The 18404-nt window shown below is 43.6% G+C and overlaps 1 protein-coding gene across 3 annotated transcripts in view; it reads left to right on the forward strand.

Annotated features, from left to right (window-relative positions):
• Window positions 1-18404, forward strand: part of LHFPL2 (LHFPL tetraspan subfamily member 2) — a 382911-nt gene that overhangs the window by 33387 nt on the left and 331120 nt on the right. The window contains exon 1 of one of the 3 annotated variants that reach the window (XM_030193240.1): window positions 9816-9858. The exons of the other annotated variants lie outside the window; for them this stretch is intronic. The gene's annotated coding sequence lies outside the window, so the exon portion shown is untranslated. Of the gene's footprint in view, window positions 1-9815; window positions 9859-18404 lie in introns of those variants that run through there. 3 annotated transcript variants of the gene reach the window in all.

Here is an 18404-nt window from a genome sequence, read left to right on the forward strand (position 1 = left end):
TTATACGTGAAGCTATTTACATATGTAAAGAGCACGTAACTCTTGGAAATTGTCATCTGCAATTGGTAGTAAAATCCATAGATATTGATATCCCAAATCCATGTAAACAGGTGTACAAGTGAAAGGCTTAGACCTGTCAAAATTGTTGCTCATATTTAACTTTGGGCTTCCTTCACTTGTACTGTTATGTGCCTGTGGCCTTTGCAACTACTCATATTGTTTTGGAAATTGTCACTGAATGGGGCAAAGCAGCTCTCAGATTCGTGATAGTGGAAGGGATTGTTGGAGGAACGTTCATGCAGCATCTTAACTGCATAGGTCATTGGTTTCTCTCTACTTAGTGATTCACATTTGCCATTGGGTCTAGTTGGAGTAAAGATGTTGGCGTTCTGCTGGGCCCCAGACAGGGGAAGGAATAGTGAGTGAGGGATTTATGTAAAACAACCTTGAACATAAGAGGATCATTTAAAATTTGGAGCTATCTTATAATTGGACTGCTATAACTGAGTAAAAGAGGACTAATCGTTTTAGCTCATGCCTTATTTTGAGTGAAACAAGGCTGATGCCCTTAGCTCAAAGCTTGATGAAGTGGAATAATAACTCAAAACATCAGCCTTAATCCAGCAGACCTTTGCCTTCGCTCTTTGTCTGCCTTGTGACCTCGTAGGGTGAAGCCTTCATAAATCAGGCCTGTGAAAGGAGCTCCCTGAACCAAATCTGGCATACAGACGAAAAGAGATTTGGGTTGTTTTAAAATGTAATCAGTTGTAAAGTGTGTAATTGCATCGGGATTCTAAAGTAAAGATAGTTGTTGACACATAGCTTGGAAGATGTAACTAACATGCTTGTAGTCAAAGCTTCTCAAGTGTATGGTAAGATATGGCCTGGAAAGAGGTAGCTGTGGGAACTGAAGTCATAACAACCAAAAAGATGGAGTCTTCAAAACTAAAACACTCCAGATTGCAATAGATAAAAATTATGCTGTCTGCTGAGGATGGAGCTATAATTTTTCCCACAAAGAGGATTATGATAGCTCTTTGAGCCAGAACTCTGTTATATCTTTCATATGGTGCTTTAGCAGTGATTTCCATAAATGAGAGGGATATTAAAACACTTTTTCTTTAAGTGGTTGAAGTCTAGCGGCCTTTTAGAACTATATATTTTGATTCCTCAAAGAAAAGTGCTGTTTACATATGCAGATATTCTTTCTCTGCACTGTAATCAATTTTACATAAACATGACCTAAGAACGGGAAAAGATAAACATAGGAATTGTACAGAAAAAGTAATTTGGTTGAAAGTTTCTCCACTGCTGTTCATTTATGTTGAGGTTAATTTTAGAAGGAGTTCTGCTGGTAAAATGGCACACAGGCAGGCTTAGGCATGTCAAAATTGATGCTCATACATAACTTTGGGCTTCCTTCACTTATATTGGTTTGTGCCTCCTTTCCTCTGTCCAGTATCAATTGGCTAATTTCTGGAACCAACTCCCTTTTCGTTTAAGATCACATACTCGTTATTTTAAGTTTAGAAACAATTAGAAAGCTTTTCTGTTTTGTAAAGTTGGTTTATCTATTGTTTGATCAGTTAAATTTGTTGAGTATTGAAACCTCTTTCTGTAATTCCCGGACAAACTGGTCTGGTTCTTGCTTTATGGAATCTGTCCTTGAACTGTATAGGTATAGGCGGAATACAAGAACCAGTGTAACATAACATAACATAACATAACATACAGGAGGTAATTTTATAATGTAATTTTTGTGCATGCATGTTGATATTTGCTTGTAAATGGCAAATGACCAGCATAAAAGTGCGTGCCCTGACACATTAGCATGAACTTGAGCATGTACAGGGGCAGAGTCCGGTTACCTCCGAGTTACCGTGGGAGCCCTTACCGCCACCTCAGTGGGTGGCGGTAAGTGCTCCTTCCCGCTTGGCCATGCGGTAAGAATAATCTTATCGTATGGCTATGTCTTTTTAGTGGCTTTTTATCCGCTGCAGTAAAAAGGGCCCTGGTGCTCGACAAAAACAGCCCCCACCACTACCGTAGGGCCCTTTTAACCGCTGCTTGGTAAAAGGACCCCAAAATGTGCTAATCTACCTATATACTTACACCTCCGTGGTAAATGTAAATGTTCATGTCTGCAAGGTAGGCACAAGTTTATTTATGTTTGTTTTTATTGTGTATGTTTATTGTAATCCGCTTAGTTGTAGGCGGAATAGAAATGTCTAAATAAATAAATAAGTAGCATTTTATAAAGACAAGTAGGCACCCACTTATCTTAATAAAATAGCCCCTAAGTAGACGCCTGCATAGCTGGTTAGAGCACCAGATGCACTTTTTCCCCCCCAAAGCTCTGCCTCACCAGCATATTCATAACCTAGCTCTCTCTTGGGCAGTTCGCCTAATGCTTATTCAGTAGCACCATTTGCAGGGTCTGTTTACCCTGTCACAAGTGGTGTGACAGAGAAGAAAATAATGGGTAGACTGATGATTGAGAGACAGAGGGAAGAATTTCAGGGTTGGGAATGGGGACAGAGACACAGTGAAGGAGCTAGGTACTGGGAGTGTAGTGTACAAAAGAGGGAAAGCTGGGAGTGGGAATGTGGTGAAAGACACTGATCAAGAGCTTAGCATATGGTCTAAAACTTACAAGGAATCTGTGTATTTATACTACCTTGGCAAAATCTTTTCAGTATTAAAAAGTAATCTTTGGGATCATGAATTTGTGAAATATGTCTGAAATATCTTTTCATTTGCTGTAGTGCTCTCCACTTGTCCAGTTAATCCAGACTCCTAAACAAGCATGGAGTGCTCTTACAGTATTTGCCTCTAATCTCTTGTATTAGTATTGATTGAACTGTTTAATTGAGGATCATTAATATCCATGGTGATTAGTATGTTCTATTTTCTCCAACACACTTTGACTAAATTACTGAAAAAAAAGGTTGTTGGGAGGGGGAGGTGCAAGATGGCAGTGGACTGCTGACACTGTTTGTGTACTCCATCTGGTGTATTTAGGACGTAATTTGTCTTTTCTTTTGTTGGTTTGGTTGACACCAAAGCATGGGTGTTGGTCATAGGTCTTTCCTGTAGTAGATATCACTTCTCTAACTGTGAAGGACTCGATAGTTGCCTTTGTAGCAACTGGATTTATTGCAGAATACTAATGTAACAGCACTTTTATCAACTTGAGTGAATTCCTTCAAGGCGGTAAATATATCCTAATAAATAAATAAATAAGCGGCTATGCATCTACAGGGTGAAAGTTTCTTCTGCAGTCTTTGCTTGGGTTAGAGATATCTGTCTAATTTTGAGCATGCTGCAATGGGTGCCTCTAGAGCCAGTCTATGCACTGCAGCTGGGATCTATAAATATGAGAACTAAGGGATTCTTTTCGGCCATCACAGATAGCACTGTTGGGCTTTTCTAGTGGATTCCTTACAGAAGGAGTAGGAAACTGGAACTAGATTAACTCTTCAGTTGGGTGTTTGCAGTTAGATATGAACCCTATTGAGGTTTTTTGGGAATTTTTGTGGGTAGGTACAGGGCCACTGAGAGGGAGCTAGATTCCCCAGGCCCGGCCTCCAAGGGCTCTGGGTGATTGCGTTAATGCGATAGCCCATATCCCAGCAGACGGGAGCAGGATAGTGACAGACCGGGGGAGGAGTAGACGCAGGGAGATAAGGGGGTTGGTAGCAGTGGCTGCCCGAGGGGGGGAGCGGGGGCGGTGTGAGTTTTTGGGGGGGGGGGGTAGCAGCTGTGGTGGCCGTCTCTGTCTCTTGGTGGCCCTGGCTAGGTATGATAAAAATAAGGCAAATGTATTTCTCTGATTTTGAGACTGTAAAAAACTTTCCCCCTGAATTGGAAAATGAGATTTCTGTAGTATCTTCTTCAATGCAAGTTCTAATGAAAAAAGGTAGAAATCGTAGAGTTGCAATCTTTCTTTATGCAGATTGTAATTTGGTATTTGTATTGCTCTTACAAGGAGGCAAGAATCTTTGAACAATGCCATCTCTTGAAGAATCAAAAAGTTTTTAATTTTTCTCAAGTCACTTCATTTTCAGTGGTTTGGCTGTCTAGGAAACACATGTTGGACTGTGTAAAGTTTCCATTTGAAGGATACTTTTTTTGTTGTTTAATGTTTATTTAATTTCTAAAATTGTCAAAAGTGGCTTCATCTAGTTTTGGCTTATGTAATGGGAACTTAAAGCATTGGTTTTCTCCTTTGTGTTAGAACCTGACCACAACTGGGATTTGAAGTTCTCACTTCAAAAAGTGGACTCACCCTTTTTTGGTTCTAATGTGAGACTTCATCCAGATGTTTATGGAGAGAAGGAGGCATGTTTTGGCACATAGACAAAGGGTGTTGGACCTGAGAGTTCAGTTCAAATTCAGTGTATCCAAGTTATGTGTCAGGGTAAGTTTATAGAAAATGTATATATGTTTTAGGATCCAGAGTATCTTTCTAGCTTTATTCAGGAAGATTGTATGATGGAGCTTGCTCTGAGATTTTGCTTCAGTTTTGTCTCCCCCCCACCCCATTATATCAGGCAGGGGCACCGAGAGACAAAGCTGGGCCTGGGGCAAATAATGTTAAGGGGCAATATCATTACTAGACTGTGCTCTTTCAGAAAGAACGCTCAATCTTCTGAAATAGTGCATCTGATTGCACTATTCATCGATAGTGTGCATTCTGTCTCGATAGTATGTGTACTCTCACACATTATGTGTGCATGGGCAATGTTTGCACATGTGTGCACTAAGGGGCCCTTTTACTAAAGGCTTGCTGTGTGGCAACCCAGAACTACCATTGGCCCAACGTGGGTGTCAGCGGTAGTTCCACCCCTAGTGTGCAATTCCAGCGCTAGTGGAAATATTGAAAAAATATTTCCACAGGGGGTTACCCACCAGTAATCGGGCAGCTTTGCGTGCTGCCCATTTGTCGCCGGGTTAGCATGGGAGCCCTTACCCCCACCTCAGTGGGTGGTGGAGGTAAGTGCTCCCTCCAGAATGGCAGCGTGGCAAGTGTGAACTTACTGCGTGGCCATTTTATTTTTCCTCCTTTTTACCTGCTGCGGTAAAAGGGGACTCTGTATGTGGCAAAGACTTTCGCTGCCGCTAGCGCAGGGCCCCTTTTACTGCAGCTTAGTAAAAGGGGCCCTATCCAAATAGTATGAACAATTTGCAAATAGCATCCACTATTGATGGCACATAAAAAAGCACAAAACTTTAGGGATCCTTTAAGTAAGGTGTGGTAGGCCTAACATGGGCCTACTGCGCGGTTAAAAGGGCAGTACCACGGTACACGCTGAGGTGTTCTGCGGTAGTTTGACTGACAGCGTGCGCTATTCGCACAGTAAAAAATATATATATATTTTTGCCATGGGAGGTGTGTCTGGGGGTAGAGAGAAGGTATACTTGCGCTAATCGGGTAGCATGGGCACATTACTATGTGCTAACTGTTTAATGCCGGAGTAGCATGGGAGACCTTACCGCCTCCTAAATCGGTGGCAGTAAGGGCTCCCGGCAATAATGGCCATGTGCTAATGGGGAAATTGGCACTTGGCCATTAAAAAAAAGCCAACCGTGGCCATTTTTCATCTGCACTAGAAAGAGGGTGGAGCCGGAGCGCGTGGCAATCCCACTTGCTAATCACAGCACCAGCCACTTTCTATCGTGCCTTAATAAAAGGACCCCTTAACCACGTTCTCCGGCAACGAATTCCAGAGTTTAATTACGCGTTGGGTGAAGAAAAATTTCTCAGATTTGTTTTAAATTTACTACACTGTAGTTTCATCGCATGCCCCCTAGCCCTAGTATTTTTGGAAAGCGTGAACAGACGCTTCAAATCCACCTGTTCCACTCCACTCATTATTTTATATACCTCTATCATGTCTCCCCTCAGCCGTCTTTTCTCCAAGCTGAAAAGCCTTAGCCTCCTTAATCTTTCTTCATAGGGAAGTCGTCCCATCCCCGCTATCATTTTAGTCACCCTTCGCTGCACCTTTTCCAATTCCATTATATCTTTCTTGAGATGCGGCGACCAGAATTGAACACAATACTCAAGGTTCGGTCGCACCATGGAGCGATATAACGACATTATAACATCCTTACACCTGTTTTCCATACCTTTCCTATTAATACCCAACATTCTATTCGCTTTCCGCAGCAGCACACTGAGCAGAAGGTTTCAGTGCATTATCGACGACGACACCCAGATCCCTTTCTTGGTCCGTAACTCCTAACGTGGAACCTTGCATGACGTAGCTATAATTCGGATTCTTTTTCCCACATGCATCACCTTGCACTTGCTCACATTAAACGTCATCTGCCATTTAGCCGCCCAGTCTCGTAAGATCGCGTAAGATTGGGTGGCAGAGCCGGTGGCGGGAGGCGGGGATAGTGCTGGGCAGACTTGTACGGTCTGTGCCAGAGCCGGTGGTGGGAGGCGGGGATAGTGCTGGGCAGACTTATACGGTCTGTGCCAGAACCGGTGGTGGGAAGCGGGGCTGGTGGTTGGGAGGCGGGGATAGTGCTGGGCAGACTTACACGGTCTGTGCCCTAAAAAGAACAGGTACAAATCAAGGTAAGGTATATACAAAAAGTAGCACATATGAGTTTATCTTGTTGGGCAGACTGGATGGACCATGCAGGTCTTTTTCTGCCGTCATCTACTATGTTACTATGTTTCTAATGATTTTGAGGGGTTTTTTTTCAGTTCATTTTCGTTTGTCAGTAACATGAAACGATATGGGATATGTTGTTCATATTTCCTAAATCATTTCAAATAAATGCACCTCCCTAAAATCTATTGGATCTCTTGATCTTTTTTTAACAGTTTAGTCACCTTTTGGTCTCAGATTACAGGTATATCCATGGGTCAGAGCTGTAGCTTCTGATGTGTATTGTTTCTCTCTTTCAAAGATGATGTTAATTTAGGTCATCCGTATCTGACAGCTTGACCCCTAGTGATAGTAGCACAGATTACTGCTAGGGGGTCAAGGGTGCCATTTTGAAACCAGAGCCACAAAAAGCAGGATTGACTGGGGATCGCTCTTGCTCCATCTACTTTGTTAAGAACCCCAGTAAGACCTTGCTATTCAGGGAGGTTCATCGGAGGGTGCTGGATGTCGGGGGAGTCATGGAGGGTATTGAATGTTGGGGGATGTCAGGGGTATTGTTGGATATTTGGTGGGGGATGTCTGGAGTGATATTGGATGTAAGGGGGGGTGGTGATCTCAGCTTTTGTGCCTGCCCCTTCAAAGTGGCACTTATGCATGCCTTGGGGCAGGTGTAAAAACTGAACATTTGCAATTTGTAATATCCACATGTATTTGTCTTCTAAAATAGGGAATATACAGAGATGTTTTAGGCCTGCCCAAACCATGCTACCTTGACATATATACAAGTTGTGGATTAGTATGTATAGATAATAGCTTTCTAATATTGCTTTTTGCACATATAACCAATCTACACATGAAAAAGCTGATGTTTACATATGGGGATCTTTCTAAACAAGAACTTTTATCTGGGCTTCCAAGTTTGTATTTTTAAACATTCTGCATGCCTCTTGCACAATTTTAACTTTTGCAACAGTTAATCTTCCTTTTAAAGGTAAATGCTACCACACTGCTTTTATTGTTCTTTCTCTAGTAATTGTATCAAATTTGATAGCACTATGTTTGTGATTTAACTGCTGTTACCAACTTTTGTGTTCTGAGAATAATATATTTATAGTGATATCACTGGAGTGAAGCGTTCTCATCTGAAACAAACAAGGTTGTTTTTGTTTCATGAGAGGGGCAACCACTGCCCATTTGGCTGAAGAAGAGATACTAATACATCTGGGGATAAGACTAGAAAGCTAGAGCAGAGCTGATAGCTTTCTAAATGATGAGTTGAAGCTTGCAACAATTTCCATTACAGTAACACTACAGAAAACGTATTTTTCACATGGGATTGCTGCAATCAACAGTTCCATGTGTCAAGAATTTCAACACAGTGATCCAGAGTGCTTACATATTTTGACATGTGTGGTTGAGAATTGGAAACTCTTGTTATTGATGGACTGGCAGTGATATCGCCAAGTATATTTCAGTCTGATGTAAGGACATAAGTGTTTATACTTTTTGCCTTCTTAGTTCTCATGAGGCTGGAAGACATTTTAGAAGCTGAACTAATATGTTGATGATTTGGTATAAAAGGTTTGGAATACAGGGGAACTTTGGAAAACAGGAGAGTGCATTAATGGCATCTCTTCACAACAGGGGCGTAGCCAGACTTCGCGGTGGGAGGGGGCCAGAGCCCAAGGTGAGGGGGCACATTTTGGTCTGCCACCTCCTGCTGCCTCGCCGTCCCCCACCCGCTACTGTAGCAAATACCTTGGCTGGCGGGGGTCCCCAACCCCAGCCAGCTGAAGCCTTCTTCAGTGCCGGTGTCCGGCGGCGACGGAGACCAGCGCTGGACAAGGCTTCAGCTGGTGGGGGTTGGGGACACCTGCCAGCACAACCAGGGGCCCAGAGGAAATTTTGGGGGGCCCAGGCCCCCGTGGCTCCACATAGCTATGCCACTGCTTCACAGTACTCTAACGAAGTAGTGCCTCTTTTATGGACCCAAGGGGTAACAAATGACTAATTATATGAGCTTTGAGCTCACACCACTGCCTTGCTTGTCCAGCATTGCTATTACGTATAAGACTATGCCTAGCCTTTCCACTTTTCTCTCCAACTAGCATGCATCCTTTTAACGTGGAGAGGTGAAACACATTGTCTCGAACAGACCAAGAGTTGACTGCTTTCTTGTATATGTAAACCACTTTGATTGTAACCACAGCAAGGCAGTATATCAAATCCTATCCCCCATTCCCTTGTTGACACAGACATTGGTGAATCTGGTTTATCAAGATAATAAATATTTTTGACAGTGTCTTGATTGTTGGTAGCTTGTATAATCACTGTTGGTAATGGAATTGAATGACATGGAATAGAATTATCTTTTAGGATCTGAGGGGTAGTTCTAAGTGACTTAGGAGCCCTTTTGCAAAGCGGCGGTACAGCAACTACCGCTTAGTCGCATGCCAATCCGGCACTACTGCTGGCCTAACGTGAGAGCCGGCGGTAGTGACTCCACCAGTTGCGTGCCCCTAAAAAAGACATGGCCATGCGGTAAGATTATTTTTACTGCAGTGCAGAGAGGGGGAGCACTTACTGCCACCCATTGAGGTGGCAGTAAGGGCTCCTGCGGTAACCTGGTGGTAACCGGGCAGTGATTACCGCCAGGTTAGCACCGCGTTAGAAATTATGGAATTATTTTCCGTAGCGCTAGAAATGGCATGCACTTGAAGCGGAACTACTGCCAGCGGTCACGTTGGACCATCGGTAGTTCCAGGTTGCCACATGGCAACCTTTTAGTAAAAGGGTCCCTATGTTTGTAAATTTGTATTCCTTGAGACGAAAAGCTAACAAATGGCCAGAGCACCAGCTGCCTGGTGAGAGGGGTAAGATTAAGACTACTATTATTTATAGGAAAAAAATGTGGTAGGGTTGGTGCCTTTCTTTTAATAGCATAACTAGAGTACATAGTGCAAGATAGCAACAAACCTTGATCTGATTTCCTATTACAGTAAAGTGCTGCCCATTGAGCTATTGAGTTTTGTATTGCTTTAATGAGTGGATATTGATCTGACTTCTGCAAGCTGTAAAATATTTAGCCTGTAAGCACTTAAAGCTACCTGTACTTCTTTCTAGTACATCTTTGGATTTTTTTTGTAGTTTAATGCCTTTTTAAAGAACCAACAATCAAGACTGTAGTTATGAGATTTCCAGGCCATTTTTAAGATTTACGTATGATCTGAAGGTAAGTATATTTACAAAAATGATGTCAAGAAGACCTTGATGTGTTTTTAGTATTAAGCAAAGGTCAACTTAATCTCCACAACTCTTTGATTTATATGAGTTTTAAATTTTGCATAGCCATGAAATGCATCAGATATTTCAATGTAGAAAATCTTTAGCGTCATGCCTATGTTAGTTGAATGTTCTAATGCATGCTTATTAGGTGTATCAATAGTATTATGCTAACATTGTATTATATCGCTGGTATTTACATTCCAGTGCTGTTAAATGTGTATTTTTTTTATATTGTTTCTTGGTAGTTCTATTATTAGGTTTCAATTTACTGTTTTCAAGTTTACCTCATTTATTGTATTTAGTTTATTCTTGGTTATTTTACTATTGTTATGTTGTTAACAACATTGTAAGTTTTATGTTAAACTATACCTGCTGTACACCATCTTGGGTGAATCTCTTCATAAAGGTGGTTAATAAATCCCAATAAATAAATACATTTTCTACTGAGTTAGTGGGGCTGCTTGACAATAGCGATCACAATGCGATTGTAATCGCTGGAATGGGGATGCTGAAAAAAACTACTGCTGTAGCATTTAACTTTGAAAAAGGTAAGTGTGATAAAATGAAGAAATTAGTTAGAAAAAAATCTAAATGATGTGATTGCCGTGATCAAAAGAATGCATGAGGCCTGGGTGTCATTTAAAAATACCATTTTAGAAGCCCAGCTAAATATATTCCATGTATTCAAAAAGGCTGAAATAGGTTTAATAGTGAGGTGAAAGAGGCAGCGAAAGCCAAAAAGTCATCTTTCAGAAAATGGAAAGCAGACTGTAATGAGGAAAGAAGGGATGAACATAAGCGCTGGCAGATTAGGGAGACCTTTTACTAAGGTGCTCTAATGGATTTAGGGGCCCTTTAACTAATGGGTTGCCGTGCGGCAATGCGGAACTACCCCTGGGCTACTGCAGGAGCCCAGCGGTAGTTCCCACCACCAGCACATGCTATTTTCGGCAGAGCCATAAAAATGGCGCCGGAACAGTGCAGGGAATTAACTCCCTAATGATCAATGCTAATAACATGCAAATATAAGTGCGTTATTAGCGTTGATCATTGGGGTAAAGCGTGGGAGGATTGTGCCAGGGCATGCACTCAGGCACAATTCTCCTGTACTTGTTTGACAGGTCCAGGCTGTCAAAAAAAATATCCCGGACCTGTCAAACATTCCAAGGGGCTGGAGGTCCGGTGGCCCCCTGGACCCCCCCCCCCCCCAACAGCAAGGCCCTAGTGCCCCCTCCCTCCACCCCCCCCCAGGACACTAACACAGGGAGGGCTGGAGGGATGGATGCACCGGGTAGGGCAGAGCACTGCCATTTTCAGAAGGCGCCCGGCAAGAGGAGGGAGGGTGTCCTAGTCCCTCCTCCTTTTCCTCAAGTTAGGGGATGCCACCACTAAACCACTAGGGCTAGTCTTCAAGAGGGGGGAGGTCAGGGTCCTGGCTAAGGGTCCCACTGTACTACCAGGGTTTTATTGTTTTTTGGGGGGGAGACCTTTTACTTATGACCAAAACCGAGCTTCTCATTTCCCCCCCCAAACCTACCTCCCCGCTGCCCCCGTTTTCTATTTCTATTGATGGCTCTCTCATTCTCCCTGTCTCCTCAGCTCGAAACCTTGGGGTCATCTTTGACTCTTCTCTCTCCTTCTCTGCTCATATCCAGCAGATTGCCAGGACCTGTCGTTTCTTTCTGTACAACATCCGTAAAATCCGCCCCTTTCTTTCCGAGCACTCTACCAAAACCCTCATCCACACCCTTGTCACCTCTCGTTTAGACTACTGCAATCTGCTTCTTGCTGGCCTCCCACTTAGTTACCTCTCCCCTCTCCAGTCGGTTCAAAACTCTGCTGCCCGTCTCGTCTTCCGCCAGGGTCGCTTTACTCATACTACCCCTCTCAAGTCGCTTCACTGGCTACCTATCCGTTTTCGCATCCTGTTCAAACTTCTTCTACTAACCTATAAATGTACTCACTCTGCTGCTCCCCAGTATCTCTCCACACTCGTCCTTCCCTACACCCCTTCCCGTGCACTGCGCTCCATGGATAAATCCTTCTTATCTGTTCCCTTGTCCACTACTGCCAACTCCAGACTTCGCGCCTTCTGTCTCGCTGCACCCTACGCCTGGAATAAACTTCCTGAGCCCCTACGTCTTGCCCCATTCTTGGCCACCTTTAAATCTAGAGTGAAAGCCCACCTCTTTAACATTGCTTTTGACTCGTAACCACTTGTAACCACTTACCTCCACCTACCCTCCTCTCTTCCTTCCCGTTCACATTAATTGATTTGATTTGCTTTATTTTTTGTCTATTAGATTGTAAGCTGTTTGAGCAGGGACTGTCTTTCTTCTATGTTTGTGCAGCGCTGCGTACGCCTTGTAGCGCTATAGAAATGCTAAATAGTAGTAGTAGTAGTAGTTACATGTTTGGAGGGGCTGGGGGATTTGGGGTCCACTGGACCACCAGGGCTTTTGACAAGTCTGGGAGAAAAGCCAAGACCTGTCAAACCTCTTCTGCGGGAGGGTTGTGCCTGGGTATGTGCATGGCCAGGCACAATCTTCCCCTTAACGCTCCAAAAACGCCTTCATGATCAGTTGTATGACCACGATTAAATTTGCATGTCATTAGCGTTGATCATTAGTGAGTTCATTTCCTGCGCTGTTCCAGCGGTATTTTTACCACACTCTTTGGAACAGTGTTGGGGTTCTGATCATTGGGACTTCAGAGGTTGCATTTTGAACTCCCCATGTCTGTTTTAGTGTGACTGTCTACTTTAGTGTTCCTGTGTCAGTGCAGGTACTGTGCACCTGTGCTAGTCTCAGTTTTCACAGGGAAACTCCGTGGCCTGCAAGCACCCTGCAGGTTTTATTTCCTCCTGCCCCTCCCCCATCCATTCCCGTATATTAATACCTGCAGTTCTAATTCTCCAGATTTTACTTGTTGGTCAGTTTCCCTGGCGAAGATAGTATCAACTTGCGGTTGGAGGTAGACCACAGGGAGCATTAGTAGACTGAAGGCATTTTTATCTCTTTGCAGATGTTAATGATTAAGCAGACAGAGCTGAATTCATTTCAGTAATCAGTTATTCTGCTTAAATATTTTACTAATTTGTCAGTAATGGAAAGATTTTATCTAGTCTTTTTGATGCAGTGAACCTAGTAGAACACAGTCATTGCAGGGTACATTAGCAGTCTGGGTCCGATACGTTTCTCTGAGTAGAGCTCTTCTTGTAATATGGATTCCATTTTTCTTCCTTCTGCAGAAAACTTAAATTTACTAAGAGATTACATACGCTTTTAATTTGTTGTTTGGAACTATTGTGTTGCTTGGTTGTGGACCAGATAGATTTTCCTTCCCAACTGTTCACCCATTTTCCTGTACTTACTATTTAGGTATTGATTCCTGAGTGTTGGGGTTGGGGAATCCGCTGTGCTTGTGTCAGAACCAGTGGTGAATTGCCTTACGAGAGGTCAGGCATTTCTTGGTAGGTAGGTTATCTAGCAGAGCAACAAAGTGGGGTTCAAAAGAGCAAAGTCAAGGAGTTCGAGAATGGTGAAAATCCTTATTTATTCCTAAGGTAAAACAATCATCTGGCAAGGAAAAACCTAGTAACTGGAGAAGCATGACTCAACACAGTCGTGTTTTGGCGATAACGCCTGCATCAGGAGTTGAATGCACTAAAATGTGATAAATCTCAATTTAGGAGGCAATTAGAAATCACAGTGTAGTGATGATTGTCAAATGAACAGCGGGTGCATAGCATAGGAGCTGCCTAAGCTTGGATAATCACACTTTTGCAAAACTCAAAGAACACATAAACTCCTGTGTCTTTAAGGGAGCAGAATTGGAAGACATGTACTGCTCTTAGTTGATATCACTGGTGCCATAAGCTAGGGTTACCATATGTCCGGATTTAACCGGGCGGGTTTTGCCAATCTGCCCATTTGTCCGGATTTCTGGACAAACGGGCAGGCTGGTGGGCGGGCCGTCCTATAGGACTTCAATCGGCGCCGAGAATCAGCAACAGGAAGGATGCATGCAGGGCAGCGCTCCGGGCAGGAAAGAGGGGGCTCTTTCCTGCTCCGAAGAGGTCACTAGACACCAGGGCAGTAGTAAGGTAAGGAGAGGGGGTGATGGGGAGGGGGGACGATGGGTATGTGACAGGGGGGAGGGGAAAATGTGACGGGGCAGAGTGAGGGTGTGAAAGGGGGCAGGGCGGGTGTGAAAGGGGCGGGGTGTGGTGGGGCGGGGCATGTGCTCTCCTTTTTGGGGGACAAAATATGGTAACCCTACCATAAGCCCTTTGTGGGTCAAATGGTAAGGAATGGCTCTTGAGCCTTGTGGCCAGTGTGGGTTACATGAAGAGAAGAAGTAAGCCAGGAGCTGCAGGCCCAGTAATGAGGGTCAGGAGGACAGAGAGAGAGAGAGCTGAGACACTAGAGGGATTAAGAAACTAGGAATGAGGTGGCAAAAGAGAGACAGAGAATGAGAGACATTTCCCTCTCCCTGGGCCATTTTTTTATTTTTTATTTTTACCATAGTCTGTGCTGATCAGGACTAATCATGATGTGTGCAGTCTCTTCTGGACTGCCTCCCTGGGAGGCAAAACTCCCTGTGGGGCAAAGCCAAGCCAACAACACAGTGGGGATAAACCATCTGGGGGGGTGACGACGACGACGACAAGATTAGAATCAGACATTCCAGGTGTAGGCAATGGCAGGGTCAGATGTTCCAGGCAGAGACATGGTCAACAGAGAACTGTAGTCCCTAGGCATTGAACTGAACCAGCCAATGTCTTGAGTCTGTGTGGGATTAAGTATAAACCACTATTAGGCCTCTGCCCTTATTCCAACCGGTCACCGTTGGCGAGACAGTGGTCTATGCTCGCCTGGTAATAACCAACTTACTACCGCAGACTCCTGTAACTGTCTGGCTTTCTTGGGTCCTTCCTTTAGAGAGCTGCCTGAGGAAACTGGTTCAAGTCCTTTAAGATAAACACTCACTGTTTGAATTGTGTGATGTATTGTATTATTATAGGATGAGAGGAATAATGCAGGGCAATGTCTCTGGGATTGCAGTTTTCAGGAGAGCTTCTTATCTTTTCCCCCAAATGGCCTCTTCTCTTCCCCCATTCTCTATTTCTGTGGATAACATTTTCATGCTCCCTGTCTTCTCAGCTTATAACCTTGGCATCATCTTTGACTCCTCTCTTTCTGTTTCTCTACACATATACAACAGGCTGCTAAAACATTTCTTTCTCTGTAATATCACCAAACTTTGTCCCCTCTTTTCTGAACTTGCTACCAAAACCTTTATCCATACTCTAATCACCTCCTGCTTGGACATGCTCCTCACAATTCTGCTGCATCACCTCTTCTGCCAGTGTTGCTTAACCCCCCTTAAGTTACTTCATTGGTTCCCTATCCATTTCCATATACAGTTCAAACTTCTCGTATTGACTTACAAGTGCATTCATTCTGCTGCAATTCAGCATCTCTCTTATCTCTCTCTACACCTTTCCCTGGGAAGTCTATTCTCTCTCCCTCTCCTCTACTGCCAGCTCCAGTCTCTGTTCCTTCCATCTTCCTGCATCCTACACCTGGTATAGATTTCATAACTTGGCATGTCATGCTCTTTTTCTGGCCTTTTCAACTCTAGGCTAAAAGCCTACCTTTTTGTGGCTACTTTTAACTCAAACTCATATTCACCTGTTTAATACCCATATTACCAAACTACCAAACGTCATAAAATCATTGCATGACCTAACAAACTTCCGAAAATTACTAAAAACCAACCTGTTCAAAAAGGCATAACACAATTGATCCATCCTAAATACCAGACAACGAAACTGATACTAGAAATAGACAAAAATGAACTCTCAATACTTGACTACTTCACCTACTCTGTCAATTACTGAACTTCAACGCGATACCACTGGGTTTCTTATTCCAGAAATTTACACTTGATTGCTTAACTTACTTTGCCATGTACAAACTTTACTGCAATAGCACTCTGTATTTGTTAATCCGGAATTGGCGATTGCCATTACGGTACATTGTAAGCCACATTGAGCCTGCAAATAGGTGGGAAAATGTGGGATACAAGTGCAACAAATAAATAAATATTTTAATCATCACTTTATAAATGAAACACCCTAATCCCTCATTTGTCATATTTATCTGTCTTGAATAGATTGCATGAAACAGTTGGGCAAGCAGTCCGCTAGTCCCAATAGAATTGATGTTAAAAAAAGCAGACACGATGAAAGGTTGAGAAAAAGCCTTTATTGTAGAATACCAGATAGAAAGGTGCCCGATACAGCCATGTTTTGCCCAGCAGGGTTGCTTCAGAGGTGACACTTATACTTTCTTTATATCCAGCAGATCAGCTGATTGCAGGGAGTTCATTGAAAATAGACAGAGAAGCAAGCAGGATCTTCTCCTTGATTCTTTTCTCTCTTCCTTTCTTGTGTGATCAGACATATAAGTGTCCCCCTGAAGCAACCCTGCTGGGTGAAACATGGCTGTGTCGGGCACCTTTTTATCTGGTATTCTACAATAAAGGCTTTTTATCAACTTTTCATTGTGTCTGCTTCTTCATCATCAATTGAATAGATTGCAGACTCTGTCGAGCAGTGATTGTCTCTTATGCTTGTGTGTGCAGCTCTGCATATGTCTAGTAACACTGTAGAAATGATGATGATGATGAGGAGGAGAAGAAGGAGTAGAAGTAGTAGCTATTGTGTGTAGGACTACTTTATCCTGTACAACTAGAAGAGAGGTAACACCAGAAGAGGAATGAAATGTTCTGTAGTGCAGAAAGTAGTCCAAAGAAGAGCAGAACACATTTCTTAGTATGATAACTGGAAGAGAGGCCTCCTAGGAGGAGTTGAATCTTATTGAAAGATGAGAGAGAATTTCCATCATAAATCATCCACTTTCCATATGAAGATTGTTCCTGCCCATATGACCTATCTAGACTTGGGGGGGGGGGGGGGAGGTGAAGGGACTGACGGGGATAGGAGGAAAGGTAGATTGGGCTGGAACTTCAGCTGTCTTTGGGTGTTGGAGAGAGGGGGATTGGGATGTTACTTCTGTTGTCTTTGGCAGGGAGGGTGGATTGGACTGGTACTTCAGCTGTCTTTGGGAGGAAGGTTGGACCAGACCGGCACTTCAGTAGTCTTGAGGAAGGGGGGTGCAGGAGGGAGGGGGGATTGGGCTGATGCCTCAGCTGTCTTTGGGAGGGAGGGGTGAGAGGGAGGGTGGATCAGGCCAGCGCTTCAGCTGTCTTTGGGGGGGGGCAGGAGGGAGGGGGTTGGATCAGTGCTTCGGCTTTATTCAAGGGGGGGAGATTTAGTCGATGCTTTAGCTGTCTTTGGAGGAGCAGGAGGGAAAGGGGCTCAGGACTTGGGGAGGCCCAGAGGTTCCAATGCTGTTACCTGGAAATTAACTGGGCACCGGCCAGTATTCAGACTAGTGCCCAGATAGCTGGGTGGATGAAGTTAGGACAGCCTTTTATTTGTCCTAAATATAGCCCCTTACTTAATTAGGTAGTGATGTCAGTATTGTTTCTAATTGGTTAAATACTAGCTCATAAGTACATAAGTAATGCCACACTGGGAAAAGACCAAGGGTCCATCGAGCCCAGCATCCTGTCCACGACAGCGGCCAATCCAGGCCAAGGGCACCTGGCAAGCTTCCCAAACGTACAAACATTCTATACATGTTATTCCTGGAATTGTGGATTTTTCCCAAGTCCATTTAGTAGTGGTTTATGGACTTGTCCTTTAGGAAACCGTCTAACCCCTTTTCAAACTCTGCTAAGCTAACCGCCTTCACCACGTTCTCCGGCAACAAATTCCAGAGTTTATGTGTTGGGTGAAGAAAAACTTTCTCCGATTTGTTTTAAATTTACTACACTGTAGTTTCATCGCATGCCCCCTAGTCCTAGTATTTTTGGAAAGCGTGAATAGACGCTTCACATCCACCCATTCCACTCCACTCATTATTTTATATACCTCTATCATGTCTCCCCTCAGCTATCTCTTCTCCAAGCTGAAAAGTCCTAGCCTTCTTAGTCTTTCTTCATAGGGAAGTCGTCCCATCCCCGCTATCATTTTAGTCGCCCTTCGCTGCACCTTTTTCAGTTCTACTATATCTTTCTTGAGATGCGGCGACCAGAATTGAACACAATACTCAAGGTGCGGTCGCACCATGGAGCGATACAACGACATTATAACATCCTCACACCTGTTTTCCATACCTTTCCTAATAAAATCCAACATTCTATTTGTGGAACCTTGCATGATGTAGCTATAATTCGGGTTCTTTTTCCCCACATGCATCACCTTGCACTTGCTCACATTAAACGTCATCTGCCATTTAGCCGCCCAGTCTCCCAGTCTCGTAAGGTCCTTCTGTAATTTTTCACAATCCTGTCGCGAGTTAACGACTTTGAATAACTTTGTGTTATCAGCAAATTTTATTACCTCGCTAGTTACTCCCA

Source organism: Microcaecilia unicolor, chromosome 2 (genome assembly GCF_901765095.1).
Source record: "Microcaecilia unicolor chromosome 2, aMicUni1.1, whole genome shotgun sequence".
Classification (NCBI taxonomy): Eukaryota; Metazoa; Chordata; class Amphibia; order Gymnophiona; family Siphonopidae; genus Microcaecilia; species Microcaecilia unicolor.